The following is a 19,884-nucleotide window of genomic DNA, read 5'->3' on the forward strand; positions in this document are numbered from 1 at the left end:
GTGTCATCGGACCCCTCGACGGCAAGCACGGTCTTGCCCTTGCGCTTTCTGTTATGGCGTCGTCCCTTCTTTGTCAGGGTGGCGGTGTCATCCATGGAGTCGGTTTCCGCACTGGCGTCCTTGCCGGGGTACTTCCTCCCATCTTTAGCTTGAGCGCACCGATCGGCCAGAACATAAAGCTCGGCGACATCCTTGACCTTGTTCATTGCCAGCTCCTCACGCATCTTGCGGTTGCGCACATTCTGATGGAATGCGCTGATCACGGTGGCAGGATGAACGTCTGGAATGTTGTACTGTACTCGGCTGAACCTTTGGATGTACTTGTGCAAGTTTTCTCCTTCCTTCTGGGGGATGATATGCAAATCGCTCGCCTGGCCATGAGCTTGGTGGCCTCCAGTAAAGGCGCCAACAAACTCATGACACAGATCCGACCAGGAAGAAATGGAGTCCACCGGCAAGTGCATCAACCATGACATAACATTGGGCTTGAGTGCCAATGGGAAGTAATTCGCATGCATCTTATCGTCGCAAGCCCCAGCAGCCTGCATCGCGATGGTGTAGATGCTGAGGAACTCCGACGGGCGAGTCTTGTCATTGTACTTCTCGCCAACGCTGATACGTCTCCAACGTATCTATAATTTTTGATTGCTCCATGATACTTTATCTACTGTTTTAGGCAATATTGGGCTTTATTTTCCACTTTTATATTATTTTTGGGACTAACCTATTAACCGGAGGCCCAGCCCAGATTTGCTGTTTATGCCTATTTCAGTGTTTCGAGGAAAAGGAATATCAGACAGAGTCAAAATGGAACGAAATCAACTAGAGAAGTTATTTTTGGAAGGAAAGCCACCGGATAGACTTGGACTCTACGTCAGAAGATACGGGAGCTGGCCACGAGGGTGGGGGGCTCGCCCCCCCTGGGCGCGCCCCCCTGCCTCGTGGGGCCCCCGAAGCTCCACCGACGCACCCCTTGCACCCATATATACCTACGTACCCTAAAACTTCCAGAACAGAAGATAGATCGGGAGTTCCGCCACCGCAAGCCTCTGTAGCCACCAAACACCTCTCGGGAGCCCGTTCCGGCACCCTGCCGGAGGGGGATCCCATCATAGGTGGCCATCTTCATCATCCTGGCGCTATCCATGACGAGGAGGGAGTAGTTCAACCTCGGGGCTGAGGGTATGTACTAGTAGCTATGTGTTTGATCTCTCTCTCTCGTGTTCTCTCTCGTGTTCCCTCTATGGCACGATCTTGATGTATCCCGAGCTATGCTATTGTAGTTGGATCTTATGATGTTTTCCCCCCTCTACTCTCTTGTGATGAATTGAGTTTCCCCTTTGAAGTTATCTTATCGGATTGAGTCTTTTATGAAAACACTTGATGTATGTCTTGCCGTGCTTATCTGTGGTGACAATGGGATATCATGTGCCTCTTGATGTATGTTTTGGTGACCAACTTGCTGGTTCCGCCCATGAACCTATGCATAGGGGTTGGCACACGTTCTTGACTCTCCGGTAGAAACTTTGGGGCACTCTTTGAAGTACTTTGTGTTGGTTGAATAGATGAATCTGAGATTATGTGATGCATATCGTATAATCATGCCCAAGGATACTTGAGGTGACAATGGAGTATCTAGGTGACATTAGGGTTTTGGTTGATTTGTGTCTTAAGGTGTTATTCTAGTATGAACTCTATGATGGATTGAGCGGAAAGAATAGTTTCATGTTATTTTACTACGAACTCTTGAATAGATAGAACAGAAAGGATAACTTTGAGGTGCTTTCGTACCCTACCATAATCTCTACGTTTGTTCTCTGCTATTAGTGGCTTTGGAGTGACTCTTTGTTGCATGTTGAGGCTTGTTATATGATCTATCTATGTTATTATTGTTGAGAGAACTTGCACTAGTGAAAGTATGAACCCTAGGCCTTGTTTCCTATCATTGCAATACCGTTTACGCTCACTTTTATCGCTCGTTACCTTGCTGTTTTTATTATTTCAGATTACAAAAACCTATATCTACTATCTATTTTGCACTTGTATCTTCATCTCTTCGCCGAACTAGTGCACCTATACAATTTACCATTGTATTGGGTGTGTTGGGGACACAAGAGACTCTTTGTTATTTGGTTGCAGGGTTGTTTGAGAGAGACCATCTTCATCCTACGCCTCCTACGGATTGACAAACCTTAGGTCATCCACTTGAGGGAAATTTGCTACTGTCCTACAAACCTGTGCACTTGCAGGCCCAACAACGTCTACAAGAAGAAGGTTGTGTAGTAGACATCAAACACCGGGCTTGAATGTGCGGTGGGAGGGCCACTAGAACTGCCGCAGCTCACGGGTGAAGGTCGGACAACCCACCTCGTAGGGTAGGCGACCGTAGCCTTTCGATGCTGGGTGGTCCGTAGTGGGCCCTGCCGCCTGTCCGACTGGTGGCGTGCATCGCGTCGGCGCTCGATGGTGGTTCGAGCATCTTCATGAGCTCGCTCCCGAAGGACTTGACGTTGATCGCGGTGGGTTCATGGGTCGGACGATGCTATGGAGATATCATCACGAGCGTCGTCGTGACGGATCGACACCCGCAGTGGCCAGTGTGGAGGAGGGGAGTGCACCGTGGCCGCATCGCCTCCAGCCTGTCCACCGCAGGCGAGCGATGGCTCAATGGAGCGACGTCCTACGGGGCCCGCTGGTCGCAACTCATCTTTGTTGGCGATGCCGACGAGGCTCCGGACGTTGGCCCTCCATTCGTCGAGCTTCTCCGCAGCGGGAGGAAAGTCGAGGAGCAGCTGCGCGCGTGCTAGGGCTTCTGCTGGTGTGGGCGGCAGCGAAAGCTGCATGGACCGCGATGCGCTTCAACTTCTAACTACGTTAGAAGGAGTTCCATCACGGCCCCGCGGCCGTCCGCCACCTCCAGCAGCACCTCGGCGCGCATGCTGGCCCTCCTCGTCACGTGAAGGGCGCACGTGACTCTTCCTAGGGCGGCGCCCAGGGTCACCAGTGGGGCGGCGCTGCTCATCGTGCACGACCTCAGAAAAGCGCGACATGGGCGCCGGTGTTGGTGTCTTGGAGGTCGCCGCACCGCCGTCTGGCGGCACGACGACGCCCCTGGAGGGCGCTGCCTGCGGGGGGCCCAACTGCGTCTCTGGAGTTCACGACGTGTGGCTCGTCGCCTGGCGCACGAACAACACCGCTCACTAGGCCCGGACTGCCAGGGTGATGTGGATGTTCGCAGGCTGTGCCACGGATTCTCTCCGTGACCGCCCCGCACCGGCACAGGAAGTCCGGTCCCGGACGAACCGATCACCATGGTCATCTTCTTCTTGGGAGCCATGGCAATGAAGAGCTGCGCTACTAGCTGCTAAACCAGATGCTCACTACTGCACCCCCTACCTGGCGCGCCAAAGATGTTGGTGGGAAACGACACCTATGGGATCACAAGAATCCCTACTACGGTTGCGGGGCGCTGGGTCGTGAGGAGAGCACGATCAGCAGTCAGTATGAGCATGCGGGTCGTTTACCCACGTTCGGGCCATAGAGATGCGTAATACCCTAGTCCTGCTTTGATGTGTATATTTGTGTTCTTGAGGTTCTTGAACTAGCTACAATGAGTGTAACTTGTCCAAAAGTCCGAATCATTCTCCTGGATGCCTCGGGCCTCCTTTTATAGGCAAGGAGATCACCACAGTGGCACACAGGAGGTGGCATTAGGGTACTGCGATTAAGCCTATCCCTTGCCATTATGGGACAAAGTGCATTTAATGCGCCCCTGACGTGTCCCTCCACTTTACCGCCGCTTCGCCCTGCCCCGACACGCGCCTATGCCAGCGAGGCGGTCAGCGCCATGTAGGCTAGCAGACTGCTGAGGTGGCACGGTGGTAGGGCCTTCACAAAGATTCGCATGCCACCATGTAGGCATGCGCTAAGTTGGCCGAGAAGCCTTGCATCGACACACAGGTGCCTGCCCAGCTGGTGGGCTGGCAGCTGCATGGAGCAGAGGCAGAAACCTGGTGAGTGCGGGCCTGGTCGTGGCCTCGCGGAAGTCCTCGGCAAGGGCCGCACTGGGGCCCCGACAAGGGTCTTGCTGAGGCATAGCGGTCATCCCCGGCAAGGATCTTGCCGGGGGTCTTGTGGGTTTCATCGGCAAGGATCTCGCCAAAGTTCGTCGTCTTCTACTCTTCTGATTTGAAGTGTTCCTTGTCTTCACAAAGATCTGCATGCCATCATGGAAGCGCCTCCCGGGCCCATGTCCCAACGTGGTTGGTGACGCTGGAGAAACTGGGGCCCAAGGGTGGCGTGTCCTGCTGGCGTCAGGTAGGCTACTCCGGCAAGGGTCTTGCCGGGGCCGGGGAGGCTGCCCCGGCAACGGCCTTGCCGGGGGAAACCACTTCACCTTCTTGCTCTTTATGCTTCTGTCTTGGCGTTGCTTTGATTCTGTGTTGTGACTCTGATTTCCTGTCTCTGCCCTGCTTAAGTGTGGCCGTCCGCGCGGCTCTGACTGCCCGTGCACAAGTAAGGGGTACAAAAGAGCGACCCTACTTTGGTACACCGACAGCCCGAATCTCAAGGGCTACACCCAGTGGGTGCGCTAGCGCGCCCCCACAAAGAAGAAGCCACAGAAAAGAAAAAAGGAAAAGACAAGGAAAATAAATTACCAGCACGGCGCACTCCAGCTCCCGCGTTTGCTGCACCTCGGCCCGGGCGAAGGCCTGGATCCAGTCCGTTCGCCCTTGCGGACGGCGGCTGACGGCATCCATCGCCGCCTCCTCATGGGTCTGGGGCCTGAAGACCTCGCCGGCCCTGCCCCGTGCCGGCAACGACCCGGCGGGTCGGTGCCCCCTGGCCTAAGTACCAGGGCGTGCTCTCCACTGGCCGCTCCCCCTGCGGTCGGTGTCTCCTCCGACGCCCTCTCCAGCACCACCACCTGCTCGACAGCTGAGGTGGTCTGCGGCGCCACCACCAGTGGCTCCTCGCTCGACAATGCCCGGGGTGCCCCCTGCGGCGCCATCTATGGCGCCTCCTCCAAGACAGCATCGCAGCCGCCTCCGTTGACCCCGCCCGCTCGACCATGTAAATCCGCGGCGGGGTGTCGTCCCCAACAACCACGACCTCCCGGTCGAGGTCCACCACCTCCGCACGACCTCCTTGGCCGCGCTCCCCACCGATGACGGCTCGAAGACCATCACTGCCACCACCGTCCCCGCCGGCATCTCCGGCCACGCCGGCTCCTCGCCAGCTCGCGCCCACGTCGCCGCGGCATTGGTCCAGGCCTGGACTAAGGCCGCCTCCAACTCCGCCTCGGTCCTGTTCCGGTCCCGCCAGGCCAAGCCTTCGGTGTCAGTCGGGTCCAGGCCAAGATCCGGACTGACTCCTCTGGAACGCAGCACCCTCGATGGACGTGACATCTGCCGCCGCCCGCGCCAGCTAGATCGGCGACCTGAAATTCAAGACGAAGTAAACAACAAGCAGGGCCGCTCGGCCACTCGGATGCAAGTGAGAAAGAAACTTACCCCGACAGCACCAGAATGGCTGGCCTCGCCGGCCTCTCCCGCGGTGCGCCGCGCCTCCTCTTGGCGGGCGGCTTCGCACCCCCGGCCGGGTTGTCCGCGCGCTTCACGGCTTGGGCCCGCGGCGCAATGGTGTCCTTCCCGTGTGGCCGGCTCGCCGTTGGCACCCCCCGCGACGACTCGGCATCGCCCGCACCGCCGCCTCCTCCACCCAGCGCCACTACATCAACAACTCGCATCAGCATCACCCGCGCCGCGTCGCACCCGGTAACTCAAGGAATACGGAAAACAAAGATTACCCGCATGGCGCCCTGCACCGACATCGGCGGCTACCTCCTCCCCTCCACCATGGGCCACGGGCTCCTCCGACTCAGACGGAACCACTTGCGACGGCGCCCGGGCGTAAGGATGCTATATAGCGTTCAGAAGCACCTCCCTCGTTGCGTCGGGACGAATAAGAATATGTGCAACAGCAAAGTACGGAGACCAGGGACTCACCATGGGCGCCGGGTTCGCGTGGCTGTACGGAGGCTTCCCAAACTGCCAGTCATCCCGCAGCGCGGCCTTGGAGATGTCGTTGACCCGGCGCGCGATATGGTCCGCCCCCAAGCGCATGACCGACATGCGGTTGGCATCCTGGAGGCCGGTCATCTGACCGATGAGGCAGCTACGTCGCTGAAGCCGCAGCACCCGACGCATGATGAAGGCGGCGATGAGGTCGGTGCCAGTGAGCCGCTCCCGCTCCTTCATCTTCGACACCCTCAGGCAGAGGTTGAGTATCTCCTGTGACGGGTGCTGGGGTAATAACCCCAGTTCTGCTTCGCTCGCGGTGGCGCGTTGACGAAGGGCGACAAGTTGATACGGTCTGCACCGAGATTGCGGACATAAAAGAAGGAGTTCTGCCATTTCTTGGCAGAATCCTCCAGCGGCATCTTGGGGCAATCAGCGCCCGATCGCTTCGAGATGACGACGGCCCTGCAGTCAGACATCTCCCTGGCCCTTGGCCCATGCTGCTTCAAGGAAAAGAAGCGCACCCAGAGGTCGATTGAAGGCTCGACCCCCAGGTACCCCTTGCAGAGGGTGACGAAGCCTGGGAGCTGCACGATGGCACTGGCGCCAAGATGACTGTGCTGGAGCCCGAAGAACTCCAGGAAGTCGCGGAAGAAGGTGCTCGCAGGAAGGCCGGACCCGCGCTTGAAGTGCGGGAAGAAGACCATGCGCTTCGTGCCCTCGGACCGCGGTTCTCGCTCGCCCTGCGGCAGGCGCGCGACAACCTCTGTCTCCCCTGGCAAGCGCCTCGTGGTGCAGAGGTAGGCGATGTCATCGAGTGTGATGGTCGAGCCCATCCATGAGCCCGACGGCAGTGCCATCGACGAACATGAAGAAGGAAGAAGAGTGACGATGAAGCTCTACTCGAAACGATGGGTGTCGCAGCATGCGGCGGTCGCGAGAAGCAGAGAGAGGATGAAGAGGCAGGGGAGCGCGAGTGAGAATGATTTCCGCTGCCCCCTCGCCCCAATTTATAAGCCACGGCTCGAAACATGGGGAAGTGGGATCGTTTGTGCTCGCCCTTCCCACTTCCCCGCAATAAGTGTGCACGTATGCATGCAATAACTGCATGGAGAAGAGCAACCGACTTGCGGACGCCGCAATAAATCCGCGTGCGTGGGCCAAGGGCGCGCGGCGGCGGGCCCCAGCGCGTCACCCAATCCCGTCACGCGCGTGGCCTGTCGGGCCCCTCCAGCTTCCAAGTGCCACATGGCGCCCGCGCAAAGCCCAAGGGATTGCCTCAAGATTCGATGGACCCTTCGGTTTTCCGCTGCTGTCAGGATGCTGCGATCTGGTTTCCGAAAAACTGGCACACAGTGGGTGTTGCCGGACCCGGCGGTCGCAAGATTCGCCTCCTCAACAGGGGGACTGCGAAGGCCCTCCCATCCGAAGACGGCGGACCTTCACAGCTTCAGGGACTACTGTCGGGGGGATGAACCCCGGGCAGGCAATGGAACCCGAATCCTTTTCAAAAACAAAGGGGCCAGCATCGCTCCTCAAGTCGGCTCACGCTTGGCCGGGTCGCTCAACCCGGGCAAGCCCCTCGACCCAGCCAAACTCTCCAACCCGGCCAAGCTCCTCGACTCGGCCCCAACAACCAGCCCGAGGCGGCCGAACCCGGCACACCAAGAGTTCCTCAACAAGCTAGCTCCACCCTTGGCGTGTTCCTCAACCCAGCCATGGGTCAGCTCCCGTCTCATCTAGGTCGTACGATGGGACGAGTCTCCATCTACCGATGATCGAGGCAACAGTGCTCCGCCCATACCTTTGATCAGCCGGAGCGTGGCAACAATGCCCCTCACCTACCCGTTGACCAGGGCCGGCGTGGCAACAGTGCCCCTGTCGTCACTGCTGACGCCAGCAAGCGGCAACCTGACGGAGCGCCACTGTACCCGACTCGACCCGGCCACTCCCTGATGATCGACAAGACGACGAACAGTGCCCCTAGGCAAGCGGGGCCCGTACCTAGGAGAACCCGGCGAGCCCTAGCACCCAGCGGGTCCCAGCTCCGAGTTCCCAGATGCTGACAACCCGGCCCCACGGCCTTGTAACATTACCATGGTACCCCTGGGTGGTTGGCCTATATAACCCCCCAGGAGCCCTCATGCATACAAGCAAGCAAGCAGAGAAGTAGCGAACCGATCCGTAGAACACACAGGGAGAAGGAGCAGCCTAAGCCCTGGCCATCCTTCCTTCTTCCTCCAAACAGCTCTAGGAGCAACTCTGTACTATTGCATGTCAACCACACTCGGCAGGACTAGGGGTGTTATCTCTCCGGAGAGCCCCGAACCTGGGTATGTCTTGCGTCCCACGCGCGCTCATGCCGACCTCGCCTCTAGAGCCCACCAGTGCCCTCGAGCCTCCTCCTCTCTTTCGCCATCCCTTGGCATCTGCCATGCGCCCACCACGACAGGTGCATTCCAACAAGGTTTGGCACATCGTCCGTAACTCTCAAGGACAAGACTTTGTCAAAGATCTTCACCGCCCCATGGACTAAGCTAACCGGCCGGAAATCCTTCAGTTTTTTAGCCCCATCCACCTTCGGTAGCAATGTTACCAGGGCTTTGTTGATTGCATGCATTCCTCGCAGTTCACCCCAATAAAATAGTTCCATGGCTCGCATAAGATCAGCTTTGATGATTCCCAGCAGCAGGCATAGAAGCATGTGGTGAAACCATCCGGGCCCGGGGCCTTGTCCATCGACATCGACTTGATTGCACTAAGGATCTCATATTCCGAAAATGGCACCTCCAAGTGATCAAGATGGAGGTGGGGTAGTTGAAGGACCTCCAAGTTAAGGCTCAAATCTCTGGCTGGTGCTTCCCCCAGAATCTGCCGATAGTAATTGTCTATCGCATCCGCAATCTCCTCCTGGCCCATCAAAAAGTTACCATCCACCCGTAGTCCCATGATCACATTCTTCCATCTTCGGTGATTCACATGCTGGAAGAAGAAGCCCGACATGGCATCACCCTCACGTAGCCACAACATCCCCGATCGTTGACGTGCAATAGATCTCTCTTGTGAACATAGCCCGAGCAACTTGCATTTCAGCACCCTCCAAAGACTGATCTCAGCTAGTGAGAGCTCTCTCCCTTCCATAGCCACCTCGAGCTGCTTGATGATCTCCGGCGCGAGTGCAATCTGGGTCTTGATGCTCCCGATCCACCGATCTCTCCAACTTTGCAATTTCCTTGCCGTTGCACGCAACTTCTTATCTAGAACCACGAAGGGGTTTCCGTCCGATGGCACCGACGCCCAAGCCTCCGCCACAACATCATAAAAATCGTCCGCCTTCGTCCAGAAAGACTCGAAACGGAACCGCTTCCCCGCATGAAAGTCCACATGTAGGTCGAGTAGCAATGGGCAATGGTTCGAAACCGCCGTCCTGAAGGCTGACAAGAGACAAGATGGGTACATCACCTCCGAGTCCACGGTGACGAAAACATGGTCAATCCTGTCCAACGTTACATGGCCGCGCTCATTCGACCAAGTGTACCATCTCCCGTTGAGGTATAGCTCTTTCAGTTCTAACTGGTTTAGCTTGGAGCGAAAACGGGACATCATATGCCTATTGATGGCGTTGTTAATCTTATCTTCGGGGTTGGCAATTCGGTAAAAGTCTCCCACAACCGCCCACGGCCCCTCATGTAGCTCTATGATGTCCAGCAGCTCCTGAAGGAACTCCACCTTGTCCACGCCCGATTGCGGTCCATACACCCCAGTGATCCACCATAGTCGAGGATGGTTGCTCTTTTTTGGGGCTTATTGTAGTTTTTGTTACTTCTAGTGTTTTGTTACTTCTTGACTCATACACGCTGTTTATAGCCAACAATTGCCTAGATGTACAATAGATTAATTAAAACAAAATTATGGAACGAAGATAAACCTCTATTCTCGAATAACAGTTGGAAGAAATCAAAGATTAAACACTCACAAAGAACAATAAAATGATGGGCGAATTGCCACGCCGCCCTTGCCTACTTGACTGCTAAATGGCAGATGCGTCGCGCGGGCTGTGTCGCTGCCGAGTGTGTACTGCGGTCTACGGAGGACGTGGGCAAGGCAGGCGATCGATCGACGGCAGCCTAAGAGCATCTCCACCCGCCCCCCCAGGAAGGCCCCCAAGCACTTTTTTAGCACCGACAGCAAAAAATGCTCCCAGTCAGGCCCCCACGACCACGTTTTGCGCCGGATTTGGGCAAAAACGGCGCCGGCGACCCCAACCAAAACCCAGGCTCCGGGGGGGCACTTGGGACACCCGGCGATACTTTATGCATGCAAATACCCCACCAGTCAGCCTCTCTCTCCTCTCTCTCTCCTTTTTCTGCTGGCCCATCACTTGCATGCGAAAAAGAATCAATCTCCTCTCTCTCTCTCCGCACAAAGCCGTGATGCGCCGCGCTCGCCTCCACGCCTCCTCGCCGCTGTCTTGTTGCTGGCCGCTGCGCTCCCTCGCCCTGGCCGCCGCGCACCCTCGCCAAGCCAAGCTCTGGCCGCGGCGGCGGCGGCCGTCTGCACGTGCGTGTGTGCCTGGACGGGGGCTACCACGTTGCCGACGAGCTATGGTGCCCGCCAATCGGCGTGCTAGAGCTTGGCATCGTCGAGCTGTGGCACAACAGCGGCGGCGGCAAAGAGCATCGTCAGCGTCCACGGCAGCAAGTCGCTGGAGCCGACATCGGTGCTGTACAGCCGGAGCCCGAGCCCTTCGACCCCTCCTTCCTGCCCCTGCCCCGCCCCCCTCCACCCGCCGGAGGAGGCCGCCTTCTTGCTCCCGCAGCTCCCGCCGTAGCTCTCCGTCCCGGCACCGTAGCCGCAGCTCTCTGTTCCCCATCTCCACCGCACCAGGCGCCGCCGGGGGAGGAGATTGAGATCTGGAGCCCCAGGCTGCGGTAGACGAGCTCCTCGAGGCGGTGCGCCGCGCCGACGCCGGGGACCCCGCTGGCCCGCACGAGATATTGACGTGGCTCAATCACTGGCTCCCCTCGCCGCCCTGCTCCACGCCGCCACGCTGCTCCGGGACACGCTCCTGCAGCGGCTCCTCCCGCCCGTGGCCAGCAACTCTGTCGTCTCGCTGCTCGATGTCGCGCAAGGGCTGGTTGAGTCACTCGACACGCCTGGCAGGCCGCGCTGGTCCTGCTCCTGCTGCGGCCCAGGGCGGAGCGCCTGGTCTTTGGCGAAGGGGATGGAGTACACGCTGCTGTCCGCAGTGGCAGCAGCGCTGTGGCGAGGGCGGCGAGCAGCAGGAGGGCCAAGGGCAGAGGCGGCCAGCAGCAGGCGAGCGGCGCCGAGGGCAAGGCGAAGGTGTGCGGTGACAAGTGGATAAGTGTGTGGCGGGGGGCAACGAGTGGATGCTTTTTCATCCCCAGACTTTAGTATTTCGCCGGCAGCCCCCCAAGCGGCAAAAAATGCCTCCTGAGGGGCTCAACGGCTGGAGATGCTCTAATTGGCAGCGTGCGCGCGACGGCTGACAAATGATGCGGCAGTTACGATGGCCGATGCGGGCGTGCGGCACGGTGATACCCAAGTTTTAGGATGTGGCGGTTGTATCAGCGGAATCGCATGCTAGAGGCGCTGGCTCGTAGTCGACTTGTCTCTTCCACTTCGATCCAGCGAACTGGATAAGGCCCAGTAGCACAGTACTAGCAATGTACTAGCCCAATATAGGCCCAAATGACGCTTAATCGTTCTTTTCTTCGTTTCACGTCGAGCTTATATCTTTCTACAGAAAAACTCAGAGCATCTACAGCCAGGTTTGTAATACCCATCTCAAACTATCGCACAAGCCGTCCGGTCAGTGACCGGTCATAAAAAATCAACCCAAGCGAACCTCTCAAACTGCGGCAAACGCCTGGGCTGACCGACACCCCTCATATCCAGCCCAAATATAGGGTGATTATGGGGCGGCCCAGGTGTGTCCGCCTGATAGGCCCGGCCCACCACGAACCCCACAAAGAACCCCAATCCAGGCGGTGAGCTCAAACCCTAGCTCACTCTCTCCCTCTCTCACTCCGTCCACTCCTTTCCCTCTCCGGTTTCGATCCCATCCAACACCATGAGGAGCTCTGGAAGCGACTCTGGCTTGGAGCTTGACTACGAGGAGGAGATGGCCCTCCGCATTGCGCTAGAGCGGTCCAAGGTGGAGACCGACGGTACCTCCGGATATGAAGCGTCGCCACACCTCCCGCGCTGATGCAGCACAGACGCTGGAACTGGACCCTCCCGGCCCGCACACAATGACGCCCGGTCAGCACAGTCCATGCCGGTCCCACGTCGTATCCTTCCCCCGCCGACTGCTCCTACAAGCGGCCAGCGCTGGGTGCTTGTGCCCGCGCATCCGTGTTGGGGAACGTTGCAGAAAATAAATAAAATTCCTACGGTTTCACCAAGATCCATCTATGAGTTCATCTAAGCAACGAGTGATAGGAGAGAGATTGCATCTACATACCACTTGTAGATCGCGTGCGGAAGCGTTCAAGAGAACGGGGATGATGGAGTCGTACTCGCCGTGATCCAAATCACCGATAACCAAATGCCGAACGGACATCACCTCCGCGTTCAACACACGTACGGAGCGGATGACGTCTCCTCCTTCTTGATCCAGCAAGGGGGAAGGAGAGGTTGAGGAAGAAGGCTCCAGCAGCAGCACGACGGCGTGGTGATGGTGGAGAGGCAGTACTCCGACAGGGCTTCGCCAAGCACTTAACGGAGGAGGAGAGGCGTTGGGGAGGGGAGGGGCTGCGCCTTGGATGTTGTCTACAGCCCTCCCCTTGCCCCTCTATTTATAGGGGAAGGGGGAAGGGGGCCGGCCCCCTCTAGATGAGATCTAGAGGGGGGGGCAAGGGAGGGGGCTTGCCCCCCAAGCAAGGGGGGCGCCCCCACTAGGGTTTCCCCCCAACCCTAGGCGCATGGGCCCAAGGGGGGGCGCCCAGACCTCCAGGGGCTGGTTCCCTGCCCCCTACGGCCCATGAGGCCCTCCGAGAGGGGTGGCCCCTCCCAGTGGACCCCCGGAACCCCTCCGGTGGCCCCAGTACAATACCGATATGCCCCCGAAACTTTCTGGTGATCGTATGACAACTTCCCATATATAAATCTTTATCTCCGGACCATTCCGGAACTCCTCGTGACGTCCGGGATCTCATCCGGGACTCCGAACAACATTCGGTAATCACATACAAGTCTTCCTAATAACCCTAGCGTCACCGAACCTTAAGTGTGTAGACCCTACGGGTTCGGGAGGCATGCAGACATGACCGAGACGGCTCTCCGGTCAATAACCAACAGCGGGATATGGATACCCATGTTGGCTCCCACATGCTCCTCGATGATCTCATCGGATGAACCACGATGTCGAGGATTCAATCAACCGTGCATACAATTCCCTTTGTCAGACGGTATGTTACTTGCCCGAGATTCGATCGTCGGTATCCGAATACCTCGTTGAATCTCGTTGCCGGCAAGTCACTTTACTCGTACCGTAATGCATGATCCCGTGACCAGACACTTGGTCACTTTGAGCTCATTATGATGATGCACTACCGAGTGGGCCCAGTGATACCTCTCCGTAATACGGAGTGTCAAATCCCAGTCTCGATCCGTGTCAACCCAACAGACACTTTCGGAGATACCTGTAGTGCACCTTTATAGTCACCCAGTTATGTTGTGACATTTGGTACACCCAAAGCACTCCTACGGTATCCGGGAGTCACACGATCTCATGGTCTAAGGAAAAGATACTTGACATTGGAAAAGCTCTAGCAAAACGAACTACACGATCTTGTGCTATGCTTAGGATTGGGTCTTGTCCATCACATCATTCTCCTAATGATGTGATCCCGTTGCCAACGACATCTAATGTCCATAGTCAGGAAACCATGACTATCCGTTGACCAACGAGCTAGTCAACTAGAGGCTTTCTAGGGACGTATTGTGGTCTATGTATTCACACGTGTATTACGATTTCCGGATAATACAATTATAGCATGAATAAAAGACAATTATCATGAACAAGGAAATATAATAATAATCCTTTTATTATTGCCTCTAGGGCATATTTCCAACAGTCTCCCACTTGCACTAGAGTCAATAATCTAGTTACATTGTGATGAATCGAACACCCATAGAGTTCTGGTGTTGATCATGTTTTGCTCGTGGAAGAGGTTTAGTCAATGGATCTGCGACATTCAGATCCGTATGTACTTTGCAAATATCTATGTCTCCATCTTGAACATTTTCACGGATGGAGTTGAAACGACGCTTGATGTGCCTGGTCTTCTTGTGAAACCTGGGCTCCTTGGCAAGGGCAATAGCTCCAGTGTTGTCACAGAAGAGTTTGATCGGCCCCGACGCATTGGGTATGACTCCTAGGTCGGTGATGAACTCCTTCACCCAAATTGCTTCATGCGCTGCCTCCGAGGCTGCCATGTACTCCGCTTCACATGTAGATCCCGCCACGATGCTCTGCTTGCAGCTGCACCAGCTTACTGCCCCACCATTCAACATATACACGTATCCGGTTTGTGACTTAGAGTCATCCAGATCTGTGTCGAAGCTAGCGTCGATGTAACCCTTTACGACGAGCTCTTCGTCACCTCCATAAACGAGAAACATGTCCTTTGTCCTTTTCAGGTACTTCAGGATATTCTTGACCGCTGTCCAGTGTTCCTTGCCGAGATTACTTTGGTACCTTCCTACCAAACTTACGGCAAGGTTTACATCAGGTCTGGTACACAGCATGGCATACATAATAGATCCTATGGCTGAGGCATAGGGGATGACACTCATCTCTTCTTTATCTTTTGCCGTGGTCGGGCATTGAGCCGAGCTCAATCTCACACCTTGCAATATAGGTAAGAACCCTTTCTTGGACTGATCCATTTTGAACTTCTTCAAAATCTTATCAAGGTATGTGCTTTGTGAAAGACCTATGAGGCATCTCGATCTATCCCTATAGATTTTGATGCCTAATATGTAAGCAGCTTCTCCAAGGTCCTTCATTGAAAAACACTTATTCAAGTAGGCCTTAATGCTGTCCAAGAATTCTATATCATTTCCCATCAAAAGTATGTCATCTACATATAATATGAGAAATGCTACAGATCTCCCACTCACTTTCTTGTAAACGCAGGCTTCTCCATAAGTCTGCATAAACCCAAACGCTTTGATCATCTCTTCAAAGCGAATGTTCCAACTCCGAGATGCTTGCACCAGCCCATAAATGGATCGCTGGAGCTTGCATACTTTGTTAGCATTCTTAGGATCGACAAAACCTTCCGGCTGCATCATATACATCTCTTCCTTAAGATAACCGTTAAGGAATACCGTTTTGATGTCCATCTGCCATATCTCATAATCATAGTATGCGACAATTGCTAACATGATTCAGACGGACTTAAGCTTCGCTACGGGAGAGAAAGTCTCATCGTAGTCAATCCCTTGAACTTGCCGATAACCCTTAGCGACAAGTCGAGCTTTATAGATGGTGACATTACCATCCGCGTCCGTCTTCTTCTTAAAGATCCACTTGTTTTCTATCGCTCGTCGATCATCGGGCAAGACAGTCAAAGTCCATACTTTGTTTTCATACATGGATTCTATCTCGGATTGCATGGCTTCTAGCCATTTGTTGGAATCTGGGCCCGCCATCGCTTCTTCATAGTTCGAAGGTTCACCATTGTCTAGCAACATGATTTCCAGGACAGGGTTGCCATACCACTCTGGTGTGGAACGTGTCCTTGTGGACCTATGAAGTTCAGTAGCAACTTGATCTGAAGTACCTTGATCATCATCATTAATTTCCTCTCCAGTCGGTGTAGGCACCACAGGAACATTTTCCTGAGCTGTACTACTTTCCGGTTCAAGAGGTAGTACTTCATTGAGTTCTACTTTCCTCCCACTTACTCCTTTTGAGAGAAACTCCTTTTCCAGAAAGGATCCATTCTTGGCAACAAAGATCTTGCCTTCGGATCTAAGGTAGAAGGTATACCCAATGGTTTCCTTGGGGTATCCTATGAAGACGCATTTTTCCGACTTGGGTTCGAGCTTTTCAGGTTGAAGTTTCTTGACATAAGCATCGCATCCCCAAACTTTTAGAAATGACAGCTTAGGTTTCTTCCCAAACCATAATTCATACGGTGTCGTCTCAACGGATTTAGACGGTGCCCTATTTAAAGTGAATGTAGCTGTCTCTAGAGCGTATCCCCAAAATGATAGCGGTAAATCGGTAAGAGACATCATAGATCGCACCATATCCAATAGAGTGCGATTACGATGTTCGGACACACCGTTACGCTGAGGTGTTCCAGGCGGCGTGAGTTGTGAAACGATTCCACATTTTCTTAAGTGTGTACCAAATTCGTGACTTAAATATTCTCCTCCACGGTCCGATCGTAAGAATTTTATCTTTCGGTCACGTTGATTCTCTACTTCATTCTAAAACTCTTTGAACTTTTCAAAGGTCTCAGACTTGTGTTTCATCAAGTAGACATACCCATATCTACTCAAGTCATCAGTGAGAGTGAGAACATAACGATATCCTCCGCGAGCCTCAACGCTCATTGGACCACACACATCAGTATGTATGATTTCCAATAAGTTGGTTGCTCGCTCCATTGTTCCGGAGAATGGAGTCTTGGTCATTTTGCCCATGAGGCATGGTTTGCATGTGTCAAATGATTCATAATCGAGAGACTCTAAAAGTCCATCAGCATGGAGCTTCTTCATGCGCTTGACACCAATGTGACCAAGGCGGCAGTGCCACAAGTATGTGGGACTATCGTTATCAACTTTACATCTTTTGGTATTCACACTATGAATATGTGTAACATTACGTTCGAGATTCATTAAGAATAAACCATTAACCATCGGGGCATGACCATAAAACATATCTCTCATATAAATAGAACAACCATTATTCTCAGATTTAAATGAGTAGCCATCTCGCATCAAACGAGATCCAAATACAATGTTCATGCTCAAACTTGGCACTAAATAACAATTATTGAGGTTTAAAACTAATCCCGTAGGTAAATATAGAGGTAGCGTGCCGACGGCGATCACATCGACCTTGGAACCATTCCCGACGCGCATCGTCACCTCGTCCTTCGCGAGTCTCCTTTTATTCCGCAGCTCCTGTTGTGAGTTAAAAATATGAGCAACGGCAACGGTATCTAATACCCAGGAGTTACTACGAGTACTGGTAAGGTACACATCAATTACATGTATATCACATATACCTTTAGTGTTGCTGGCCTTCTTGTCTGCCAAGTATTTGGGGCAGTTCCGCTTCCAGTGACCCTTCCCTTTGCAATAAAAGCACTCAGTCTCAGGCTTGGGTCCATTCTTTGACTTCTTCCCGATAACTGGCTTACCGGGCGCGGCAACATCTTTGCCGTCCTTCTTGAAGTTCTTCTTACCCTTGCCCTTCTTGAACTTAGTGGTCTTATTGACCATCAACACTTGATGTTCTTTCTTGATTTCAACCTCTGCTGACTTCAGCATTGAAAATACTTCAGGAATGGTCTTCACCATCCCCTGCATATTGTAGTTCAACACAAAGCTCTTGTAGCTCGGTGGGAGCGACTGAAGGATTCTGTCAATGACCGCCTCGTCCGGGAGGTTGATCTCCAGCTGGGACAGGTGGTTATGCAACCCAGACATTTTGAGTATGTGCTCACTGACAGAACTGTTTTCCTCCATCTTACAACTATAGAACTTGTCGGAGACTTCATATCTCTCGACCCGGGCATGAGCTTGAAAAACCATTTTCAGCTCCTCGAACATCTCATATGCTCCGTGTCGCTCAAAACGCTTTTGGAGCCCCGGTTCTAAGCTGTAAAGCATGCCGCACTGAACGAGGGAGTAATCATCAGCACGTGACTGCCAAGCGTTCATAACGTCTTGGTTCTCTGGGATGGGTGCTTCACTTAGCGGTGCTTCTAGGACATAATCTTTCTTGGCTGCTATGAGGATGATCCTTAGGTTCCGGAACCAGCCCGAATAGTTGCTACCATCATCTTTCAGCTTGGTTTTCTCTAGGAACGCGTTGAAGTTCATGTTGACATGAGCGTTGGCCATTTGATCTACAAGACATATTTTGCAAAGACTTTGGACTAAGTTTATGATAATTAAGTTCATCTAATCAAATTATTTAATGAACTCCCACTCAGATTGACATCCCTCTAGTCATCTAAGTGTTACACGATCCGAGTCGACTAGGCCGTGTCCGATCATCACGTGAGACGGACTATTCATCATCGGTGAACATCTCCATGTTGATCGTATCTTCCATACGACTCATGTTCGACCTTTCGGTCTCTGTGTTCCGAGGCCATGTCTGTACATGCTAGGCTCGTCAAGTTAACCCTAAGTGTTTTGCATGTGTAAAACTGTCTTACACCTGTTGTATGTGAACGCAAGGATCTATCACACCCGATCATCACGTGGTGCTTCGAAACGACGAACTTTAACAATGGCGCACAGTTAGGGGGAACACTTTCTTGAAATTATTATAAGGGATCATCTTATTTACTACCATCATTCTAAGTAAACAAGATGCATAAACATAATAAACATCACATGCAATTATATAATAGTGACATGATATGGCCAATATCATATAGCTCCTTTGATCTCCATCTTCGGGGCTCCATGATCATCTTCGTCACCGGCATGACACCATGATCTCCATCATCGTGTCTTCATGAAGTTGTCACGCCAACGACTACTTCTACTTCTATGGCTAACGCGTTTAGCAATAAAGTAAAGTAATTTACATGGTGTTCTTCAATGACACGCAGGTCATACAAAAATAAAGACAACTCCTATGGCTCCTGCCGGTTGTCATACTCATCGACATGCAAGTCGTGATTCCTATTACAAGAACATGATCTCATACATCACAATATATCATTCATCATTCATCACAACTTCTGGCCATATCACATCACATGACAATTGTTGCAAAAACAAGTTAGACGTCCTCTAATTGTTGTTGCATCTTTTACGTGGCTGCAATTGGGTTCTAGCAAGAACATTTTCTTACCTACGAATAACCACAACGTGATTTTGTCAACTTCTATTTACCCTTCATAAGGACCCTTTTCGTCGAATCCGCTCCAACTAAAGTGGGAGAGACAGACACCCGCTAGCCACCTTATGCAACTAGTGCATGTCAGTCGGTGGAACCTGTCTCACGTAAGCGTACGTGTAAGGTCGGTCCGGGCCGCTTCATCCCACAATACCGCTGAAGCAAAATAAGACTAGTAGCGGCAAGCAAGTTGACAAGATCTACGCCCACAACAAAATTGTGTTCTACTCGTGCAATAGAGAACTACGCATAGACCTAGCTCATGATGCCACTGTTGGGGAACGTTGCAGAAAATAAAAAAATTCCTACGGTTTCACCAAGATCCATCTATGAGTTCATCTAAGCAACGAGTGATAGGAGAGAGATTGCATCTACATTCCACTTGTAGATCGCATGCGGAAGCGTTCAAGAGAACGGGGATGATGGAGTCGTACTCGCCGTGATCCAAATCACCGATGACCAAATGCCGAACGGACAGCACCTCCGCGTTCAACACACGTACGGAGCGGATGACGTCTCCTCCTTCTTGATCCAGCAAGGGGGAAGAAGAGGTTGAGGAAGAAGGCTCCAGCAGCAGCACGACGGCGTGGTGATGGTGGAGAGGCAGTACTCCGACAGGGCTTCGCCAAGCACTTAACGGAGGAGGAGAGGTGTTGGGGAGGGGAGGGGTTGCGCCTTGGATGTTGTCTGCAGCCCTCCCCTCGCCCCTCTATTTATAGGGGAAGGGGGCCGGCCCCC

This window comes from Triticum dicoccoides, chromosome 4B, assembly GCF_002162155.2.
Source record: "Triticum dicoccoides isolate Atlit2015 ecotype Zavitan chromosome 4B, WEW_v2.0, whole genome shotgun sequence".
Classification (NCBI taxonomy): Eukaryota; Viridiplantae; Streptophyta; class Magnoliopsida; order Poales; family Poaceae; genus Triticum; species Triticum dicoccoides.